Raw genomic sequence first — 10,904 nt, 5'->3', positions numbered from 1 at the left:
AGACCGCTATCCGATTCCTGTTGTGTTTATTTTCTGCTAATAATAATTATTCTCATTTTCTAGAGATCCTTGGTTGTCATCTATATATAATGGACCTTTCTTTTCTTTCTTTATATAGTTGTTAGGTCAGAATATTCTAATGCCATTCTTAGATTATCTCAAACAGTAGCCTTTGCTCTCGGTCTTACTGACTGCTGAGTATACCATCCATCGCTACATCCCATAATAAAAACCTCTAGGCAACTCCATTTTCATCCAATGAGACCATAAGGAACTACAGCTGATGGTGTTTCTACTTGGACCCACATGGAAAAATGACACTGACCAAATCAACTGGTAAATGGCTTTACCAGTGTCCATCTCTCCAAGAAAAAGAACCTTTATTACATTCTATTGATCACATCCTATTTGATTCTAAATTTTATTTACACAACATGCTTAGGGTAATGGGCCAAATACTTCCCATCTGGAAGAGAATAATAGAGATCTAAATACATAATCCATGAAAGACATGGTTCTGACCTCACATCATGATTAACTCCTCTTTTTTTCCTAGATCTCCACGTGTCCTTACTGAGTGCGACTTCCTTTGTAGCCAGAATACCTGCTTCTGTTTGTTTCAGACTCTGCCAGTTGTAAGCAAGTTCTGAATAAACAGTCCTTGCCCATTGTCATTTGGGTGATTTTCATTTATTTCCACAGCAGTGCTGCTTAATTAAAATTTTTCCTTCCACCAACGTCTTGGAATCCACTAGACTTGTGACCCACAGGGTGTGACTCCTAGTTATTTGCTTTAATTAAACCTCTTATATTAATAGTTCTCTTTTTCATTTCTGGCCTTCCTATTTAAGATGCATGGACTTCAAGATTCTCAAACGACTGACCTTTGCTATCACCTCTCAGCAGATGGTTCAATTTTCTTTACAGTAATAACACCAAAGAGAGTCCTAGAGAGACTATTCACTAGATCCCGCTTCACCTCATTCATGAGTTTTATGGTTGTCTCTTACTTGCTTAGGAACCTATTATAATCATTCACAATGAACAAAAAGAGGGCCTGACAATGTTGATCTTTATCTGAGCTCTGTGTTCCCAAAATAGAGTGATGGTTAAGAAATCCCCATTCTTTGTGTTCTGGGAAAGTACTCACTGAAAAGAACAACCCTTCTCCATAATTTAGATAAAACTCCCAGTCCACTCTTTCTTTTATAGCACAGCGTACTCTACCATGACCATATATGTATGTGTAATAAATTATATATCACATATTAAACCATTTATATGTGGTTAATTGTATCAAGTGAAAACAAGGGAATAATGAGCGTAGAACTTGGGATGATGACTCTCTTAGCTGAAGACTGTAAACTATTATAAAATTTTGGGGTTTTGATCGGGTAGCAGGCTTTATACTTCCTTATGATGTCAAAAAGAAAAAGAGAAAGGAAGCTAGATGGTTAGAGACCAAAGATGAGGTTATAGTCTGAAACAAGGATTGTTTTGTATATCTGATCCTTGAATGAAAAAGGTAGGGCTCACCTGTCTCGTGAGTCTCCAGGAAGCTGAGTTAGGAGGCAGCACTTTCCCGATGGGTTGCTTGAGCATCATGTGCCCACAGATACGTTGTGGGAGGCGCCAGGGCACTTCTTTCTGTTCACAGATGAGAGAACTCGGTTTAAGAGATGGAAAACAAACTCGCTCTTCTTTCTTATTCTGAATTTTATCGCTTTCTTTCTTTTATCTTTTAGTGATTTGCTATAATTTTATTAGCTCATAAGTAGGCAATGACATTGAATGAGGACTAGGTACTTTCCACGATCCTGTGACTACAATAAACAGAGTGAAGCCCATATTCTACTCCCCAGAGGCATGTTGTCTAACATGATGGCTAGACGTCACCCATGGCTTTAAGCCGTGGTGGCATGTGGATAGTATAACCAAGGAACTACATTTTTTTAATTTTAGTTAATTTTAATTACTTTTAGTTAAAATTTAAAATATTTTTCCATTAAATAGAACTATTGTTTTGATAAGACTACATTTCACTTAAACTATTGAAAATTTAGCATCCAAATTGAGATGTGCTATAAGCAGAAGATAGGGTTTGAAGGGCTGGCATGAAGAAAGAATATAAAATACTTCATTAATAATCTTTTATATTTATTACATGTGAAGATGATAATTTTGCTATATTAGGAAAAGTAAACTATATTACTAAAATTAATCACACTTGTTCTTACTATTTTGAATGTGACTACTAGAAAATTTAATATTTCATATGTGGCTCATATTTACTTTTATTTGACAACACAGCTATAGAATCTTATCTCTTAGACAAAAATACAAAGCTGAAACTTTGAAGCACTGTACCTGCTATGTGACCTTATGATCATCAGGAAAAAAAAAATCCTTTCTATGTCTTTCTGACTTTTAAATTGTTAGCCACTCTCGACTCTTCCTAACATGGGTGGTCACAGTCTGTGAGGTCTAGTCACACTGCTGAGAGGAGGCTGTGGGTGGGAAGCCAGAAAAAGGCTGTCTCTTTGTGGCAGTATTATCCGGACAGATAGCCCTCATGACTGATTAGAGGCCTCTGCTTGACTTGTCTGTTTAATCAATCTTGGCGGCCATTTATTGCTTGTTTGACTGAAATGTGGTGGCGATTATTGCTTAAAGAACCTTTCTCTGTCAGCTCTTCCCACAGCGGAGAATTCTCCTCAGGGCCACACGAATTACCTGTGTGTATGCCAGTGATGAAAAAGGTAGGAGACACAAGTGGGAAGAATAAAGCTAAAAAATATTAGAACTCAAAAGCATCCCATGTCTTCTCACAATGGTGTCAGGGTGTCACTCAGAGCATTGGGATTCTCTTTGGAGAGCCTGGAGTTCATCTCTTTCGGAGGGGAGGTCTGAGCCTCAAAGCCATGTAGGAAGGACAGAAGAAGCCATCCAGAAAGGTGTGCGCGTATGTGTTCACACACACATGCAAAATGTATGTGATTTAAAAATTTGTACCCTTACAAATGAAGACCCACGCTGGACCTCACACAGTAACTGCATTTTTTCATTTAACAAACATTTACCCAGCACCTGACACAAGCTGTTGGATTGGATGTTGATGGAAGCAAAGAGAGGAATCAAGGATAAAGGTTAAGTTTCTGGTCTGAGCAACTTGGTGGTGCCCTTCACTGAAATGAAAAATTCGGATCTGAGCATGGTTTTGGTTTCTTTCGGTGGAGGAGATGGAAGTGATGAGAGCTGCCGTGTACGTGTAAATTTTGAGAACCCTATAATACATTCAAATAGAGGCTGTGTGGAGTCCTGGTTCCATTCCAGAACAAAATATATAAACATTTCTTGAGTGAGACTCTGGTTTGGTACTTAAAAAAAAAAAATCTTCCCCAAATGACTCTGCAGCAGAGCCAGGGTTGAGAACACTGGGGCAGATTGTGCTGCTGCTCAGGTGACCTGGCATATGGTTGGACAAACAGATCTTAGAGGCAAAGAAGATCCATTCCATTTTGGACACATGAAAAGAAGACGTGAATGATGAAACACTCAACTGAGATTCAGGAATCCTGAATTCTAACCTCAGCTCTCCAACTTTGCAGCTGTGCCTTCTCCATTTTAGCCTTAGTTTCTTCGCCTGTGAAATGAAGAGGTTGGGCTGGACGAGCCATGTCTTTGTCTACTGCTGCCTAGATGTCTAGGGACCCTCAGTCTTTGTCAGTATCCTCTGAGTGATACAAGGTACGACACGCTGGTTAAAAACATGGACTTGAACCCCAGCACTGCCTCTCTCCAACTCCGTGACTGTGGACAAGTTACTCAACCTTTCTGATGATTTATTTCCTTGGCTGAAAAAAGTGGCTCACAATACCAACTGCCCTGAGCCATTATAAAGATTAGATAGATTAGTATCTGTAAAGCACTTAGCACGATGACTCACTGGAAAGCCGGTCAATAAACATAACTATTATTACTGATAGTCTTTTATGTTCTTATTTATTTTGTAAACCAAGAATTCCAGGGAAATCAAGAGAAGAGCATATAGGAAGTAGCCTATCTTACGCGTTTGCCTAATTTCTCCATCGGCTCCCGTGGACATGCCCCATCGCTACCCCCATGCTTGAACTGAAAGATGAGATTACAGAAACCTTCACAATCAGCAGAGCTAATTATCATTCATTCTCTACCCTCAGAATCTGTAATACCGTACTTGAATTGTGGAATTCTCCCTGTGAGCTTTCCAAAACATTTTCAGTACAGGATCTTTACTTGTAAAAGGGGAGAATAAGTTTCCCTTAAGAATACATTGCTGTATTTGGAAAACACAGCAGCAGTAATTGTTTGATTCACCTGTAACATATCACCATCCCAAAACGTACCCACAAAAGCATCTTTCCGTCTGGAAATCCCCACTGCCAGGGAGCTTGTTAACACATTTTGCAAAGAAAGGAACAGAAGGGAGTGGATATTTATTGTGTCAAGTTCGTGCTGTGCTTTTTTATTAAATTTTTAACAGCCAGGAAACATTTTAAATGCATTAGATTCTTTGACCCCTTCACAAATCTATTTTAGGTATATGTAGTAATTATTTACATCTTAAGCTGGGTGTTGGACTCACAGATACTTACTTTGTTATGCTTTTTTGTATGCCTAAAATACTCCATAATGCTTTTTGTTTTGACAGCGCTGAACACCCTTGGCTTTTTTTTCTAACCACGTTTTTCTTTCTTGCATGCTTTACTTCCTTGCAAAAGGATACTTCGCTTCCCTTTTCACTCCCACCTCCCTGACCTAGTTCCTCATTGCCCTCTCCAACCTTTGAGAATTGACCTCAATGGGGTATTTCTAGGGTTCGATGCTGTGAACTGGAGGACTGTCATCAATCCCTAGGTGGTGAGAACTGAAAAGCATCTTCGAGAGCAGCTGTAGGGTGGTTCTCAAACTTGACTGGGCATCAGCATTGCCCAGAGAGCTGGTTAAAACACACAATATGGAGTCCATGCTCAGTGTTTCTGATTCAGTTGGTCTGGGGTGAGATCTGATAATTTGTTTTTCTAACCAGCTACCAGGTGAGGGAGGTGGTGCTGCTGGACCACACCTTGAGAACCACTTATCAGTGATTTAAGGTATCACGGCTCTTCCACTGCCTTGCCTGCTATTTTTTTAAATTGAAGAAATGCTCATAGAGCACTTCAGATGTATCAGACAATAAGGTCATTTAATTGTCATAGCACTGCTATGATTTGAGTCTATTATTCCCATTCTACAGATAAGGAAACTGGGAAAGAAAAAAGTAATTTGCTCAAGTTCACAAGGCCAGTCAGTGGTAGAGTCTGGGCTGAAACTCAGTAGGCAGCCTTCAGATTTGGGCTTTTCACCCAGATGCCTTCCTGGGCAAGTTTAATAGAATAAACAAGGTGCAGTGCAGGGAGGCAGGAGGGAGCAATTCATTTAAACAAGAAAGATGTACAAAAGAATTTGAGAATGTTGGAAGCATTTTCACTGGGTCATAAGGGAAGAGTAGAATTTTGGCAAGCCAAGATGGCAGGAAGAACGTTCCAGGGGCAGGAAAAGTCATGCAATGTGACACCCTAAAGAAAAGTGCATGAAGTGTTCTGGAATGAGGGGTCTGACTTGATGGCACCATAGTTTGCCTAGAGATGTTGAGTAAGAATCGACAGATAATTGGATAAAGAAGATGCCCTATAAATACACAATGGAACACTATTCAGTCATAAAAAAGAATGAAATATTGACACTGGTAGCAACATGGATGGACCTAGAGATGATCATACCAAGTGAAGTAAGTCAGATACAGAAAGACAAATATCATATGGTATCACTTATATGTGGAATCTTAAAAAATGACACAAGTGAACTTATTTACAAAACAAAAACAGACACATATCCATAGAAAACAAACTTACGGTTACCAAAGGGGAAAGAGGGGGAAGGATAAATTAGGAGTTTGAGATTAGCAGATACAAACAATTATATATAAAGTAGATAACAAGGTCCTACTGTATAGCACAGGGAACTACATTCAATATCTCATAATAACATCATGAAAAAGAACATGAAAAAGAACATATATTCGTATGTATAGCTGAATCACTATGCTGTACACCAGAAATTAACACAACATTGTAAATCAACTATCCTTCAATTTAAATAAAAGAAATAAGACTAGAAGCCATTGAGGGACCAGATTAAAAGGCCCTGAATGGATAGCAAAGATTTTAGATTTACTTTTTCCTATTCTAAGAGATGGACAAAGGGGAGTCAATGAAATGTTTTAAGCACAGATGCAGCAAAGTTCACTTTCATTTTGGTATCAATGTTGAGAATGGATGGAGGAAGATGATACTAATTAGAAGGCTGCCCAGTTGAGGGATGATGGTGGCCTGGACTCAGGTGTCAAGAGAGAGAATAGAGCTGAAAGGGGCTGGACTTGAGAGTTATTAAAAAGGCTAAGTTACATAATTTCAAACATTGATGAACTCGAAACAGGAAAGAAGGGAAGCAAATGAGGCAAAAACAGACGAACCTTTGTTGGATAACTACCTGTGTTCCAGCCACTGTCACAAGCATGGGAAACACAAGGATAAAGAAAACACAGGAGAAAGACTCTGTGGCAACATCAGTAATCATTCATTCAGTTAAAAACACACTGGGAAGTTGCAAGACCCAGAGCGCAATTCTCCATGCTGAAGCTCCGCTGGCCTAAATAGCTTTGGATCCAGGAGGACCGTTTCCCATCAGGAAGAATGGAATTAGCTAGCCACAGCCAGCATGTCCTGCCAAAGACAAATGCCTCACCAGCAACAGCCCTTTCAGTCCGTAAACAGATCTGACATTTAGGTAGCAGTGCTCCTTGTGCACTAATAAGTCTTAACTTGAGGCCCAGAAATCATTAGAGGAGTGAGAGCTTTTAATGAGCTCTAAAAGAAGTATACAGTCAAAAAAAAAAAAAAATTACCTGCAGTTAAGCAGCACCAAGGATGCTAATGTTAAAATTTATGAGAAAAGTGCTTGAGGAAGGCTGGAGCCATTATAAAAGCTTGGCATAATTTCTATTTTAGAAAAAAAAATTAGATTATTCTTTTAAAAAGGGTCTACCCTAGAATTTACTAAAACCTCATGAATAGGTTTTATCCTGTATTTTTTTCCCCACTCTTTCATCCCCACAGTGGTTAAAGATTAGGCTGAAGAACTGGCAGTGGGATCCTATCATAAGTTGATAATTGAATCCACTGGCTGGTTTTTCGGCCGAAGCAAGCTGCAGTGGACAGTGGGGTGTGGTCTCTCCAGCTGTTGATTCTCAACCTTTAACCCATTCAGTTATTTAATTATTCATGTAACAAACTCTTTTTCACTTAACACTTAACGGGGTGTGAAGAGATCAATAAAGCATCTTACTTTCCGAGGGAGTTTACACCCACACACCACTTGATCTCTTGGATAGTGGAACTTACAGCTAAAAGCACAGACAGACCTGGGTCTGAGTTCTGCTTGCACCAGTTATCTGTACTTCTCCAGGCTGGATTAACCGTGCAATACATTGTCCACAGCAGAACACTTTTGGGAGATGAAGGGGGCACCGCAAATGACTGCTTTTATTATCTATTGCCATGGGATACACTACCCTAAAACACAGTGGCTTAAAACAGAACTTAATAGCATCTCTCATGATTCTCTCCGTTGCCCAGGATTCGCCGGATGATTCTTGCTTGTGGTCTTTCGTGTGGTTGTTGACTGGGGGGGCGGGGTGTTATCTGAAGATGGGTTGAATGTCCAAGGTGACACCCTCATACAGCTGGCAGTTGATGCAGGGTGTCAACTGGGAGCTCCACCGGGTTGTTAACCTGAGCCCCTCTACATGGCCTCCTCCTGTGGTGTGGGTTTCTTACAGCACAGTGGCTTGGCTCTGAGAAGGGACTTCCACACAAACGAGTATTTTACAAAATATAGGCAGCAACTGCAAGTCTGCGCAAAGGTGATGCCTGAAATGGCAGTGTCTCATCTACAACATTCTGTTGCCCAAAGGAGTGACAACACAGCCTGGAGTCAAGGGGATGGATGAACAGACTGCCTTTTGATGGAGGAATGGCACTCACGTCCAGGAGGAAAAGAATTGATGGGTGGCCCTTTTACAGAGAAGCTACCTCAATAATTACAGTAGGAAAAGAGAAAGAACCCAGGACTGTCCCAAGGACTGTCATCCAGCCTTAGTTGCAGTCTCCCCATCTGTAAACTAGGGTAATAATAATATAACTCAGTGTCTTATGATGAGGATCTAATAAAGTCATCCAGGTGAAACTTGAAGCTATGTGTCTGGCGCTGAGTAAACCCTTGATGTGTTCCAGCTGTAATGTAGTCCCAGGTTGCCACTGCCCTAGTTTAGGTCCCTGTCATCTCTTACCTGATAGTTACAACAGTTTGGGAGCCATTCTTGCAATTTCCACTTTCAGTCCTCATCTATCTAGCCTCTTTTAGATGGTCAGTAGTACTATTAACACGGCACCATTTCTATCACGCCCCTCCTCTGCTCTGACACCTGCAGCAGGTCCTGGTCCTGTCCAGCAAAGTCCAAACCTCTGTCTGCTGTTTGAAGCCCTATATAATCGGGCCTGTGCTCCCAATAAACCAGCCAAGCTAGAGTTGCCATAAATGTGCTCTTCCCTGCTCTCTGCCTAGTTCCAGGCTGCTCTTTCTGCCAAGGATGCCCTTTTCAAAGTCCTGCACCTTCAACTTCCCATCCTTCAAGGTGTCTCTGAAAGCTGATGATGCTCTCTCTCTCCTTCATCTGCCTCCCCATTTCAGCTGAACATGCTGTGAGGCACCTGGAGCTTTCTACCTCGCATTATGATCTCTGGCGTCTATACATGCTTCAAGGGCTAGAGGGAGGGAAAGAGGAAAGACAGAGAGATTCAAGTGGGCAATTTTTTGATATAGTCACTATTTTTTATTTCCATTTCTGTCACCAGTTGTTTCTCTCTAAGCTAGGCTATTCATTAAGTGTCTTTAAAGGATGCAGCATCAGAACAATGGTTCTGAGATTCAAAATCCTAAAAGTTAGTGGTCAACAGAAATGTATCAGGTCATATACAACAAAACTGGAATATATGAAGAGAGGGGCAAGGCTTCCATCCATGAGATGAGAAAATAATTTCCCCAGGATCTCTCGAGTGGAAGGGGGCACAGACAGCGGGCACAGGGGGAGGGAAGTGTGTGACCCCAGATGAGGGTCCCAGAACTGGAAGGACTGTGGAAGGGGAGAAGCAGCAGCCTTCCAGGAAGACTCCGCTTCTCTTGAGTGAGCACTATTCTTGCCCCATCCTGCGGGGCTTAATGATGCTGGCATTAGTGTCCAAGCACAGCCAGCACTTGCCCATGGACCCTTCAGCTGGACAGATTCCCATGTCTGCTTTAAACCTTTGTGTGGCCCTTGCCTGAGTTACCCTGTGAAACGACGACACTCACTGTCCTCGATTTCTCCTTCATCCACAAGAGAGAGGGTAGACTTTGGTCACTGATGAATGGAGGATGTATGGAAAGAAATGGCCCTGTGACTGTGCTTTGGTGAGAACAGGCAGATTCAGCCTGAGAATGGACTGAGACGAGGCCAGTCTCAGGGCCGCAGCATCGTTACTGTTGTGAATAATAATATGTAAATACGTACCGAGAGAAAGCCTATCACTGAAGGCACAAACGGCATTATTTGGGAGTCTGCACGAAAGATTTGCCTCTTCCCTCCCTTTCTTTTATGCAGTGAATCCCTTGTTTATATTCAGGTAGGTTTATGGACATCTATTCTATGCCTTGGCTTATAATCCAGTATTTGTTTACTTTTTTGCTTAAATTGTTTTAGCTTTGGCTACTGGAAGCTCCGTCAGTCGGCTCCTTGGGTCCCTTTGGCAAGGCCCCATTGTTGTTGTTTTGGGTACTTCCTTACTTTCTGGCACAAGGTGCTACCTGCTCGTCTTATATGTTCCCTGCCCCAGTCCTAGAATAAGCCACTGATCTACGGAACTCTGGTCTCTTTTTGGAGAGTGGCCTTAGAAACCAAGATCTTATTCTTTTGTCTTTTTATTTAGGGAAGGGAGCTCTTCTTAGAAGTATCCTATTTCAGTCTCATCAGCTGGCCAGGAAGAAAAAATATTTAGTCCCCTGACCTCCTATGATAGATGAGAATATAATTGAAAATAGGTGTTAAGTAAACTAAGCTACAAGGTTTGCCACCATGAGAGAGAGACAGCCATTGCACGTGCAAATTTGCAAAGCAGACTACAACAAACACCTCCCTGGCTTGTAAATTTGAGATACTCCATCATTGCAAAATTTTACGTTCCTGTTTCATCTCTAAGTGTAGATTAGTAATCAACGTACTAGAAATACATATGAATTTCAGCCACTTATAACAATAGTGATGATGAGAATAGCCAATGTTTTTGAAGTTGTGAAGTGCTTAGATCAGCCAGGGACTTTTAAGTATTTCGCATGCATTATCAGATTTGATTCTCAAAAAATCCCTATGGGGTAGGCACAATTATCATGGCCTGATGAGGCAACTAAGGCTTAGAACCATCAACAGCTTGTCTAAGGCTAGCAGTTAGCAAGGAGGGGAGCTGAGATTTGTGGCCGAGCAGTCTTTAACAGGAGTCTTAGCCTCAATTTCTCTGTTACTGCCTCGGTCATCTTAAGGGAAGACATTGCTTATGAGGGTAGCGTATCTGCAGAATCTATCAAAAGACACACTGCCAGATATTCATGTGGAACACATGAAAGCTGTCATATGCTCTACAGAGCACACGATGTCCATATGTTTATACCTATCAGGCCACAGGTGGTTTCAGCCAAACAGAATTCAGCCAGACTCTGCTCATGCGTGACTCACG

The sequence above is a fragment of the Camelus dromedarius genome, chromosome 20 (assembly GCF_036321535.1).
Source record: "Camelus dromedarius isolate mCamDro1 chromosome 20, mCamDro1.pat, whole genome shotgun sequence".
Classification (NCBI taxonomy): Eukaryota; Metazoa; Chordata; class Mammalia; order Artiodactyla; family Camelidae; genus Camelus; species Camelus dromedarius.
Note: the sequence above shows the minus strand (reverse complement) of the source record.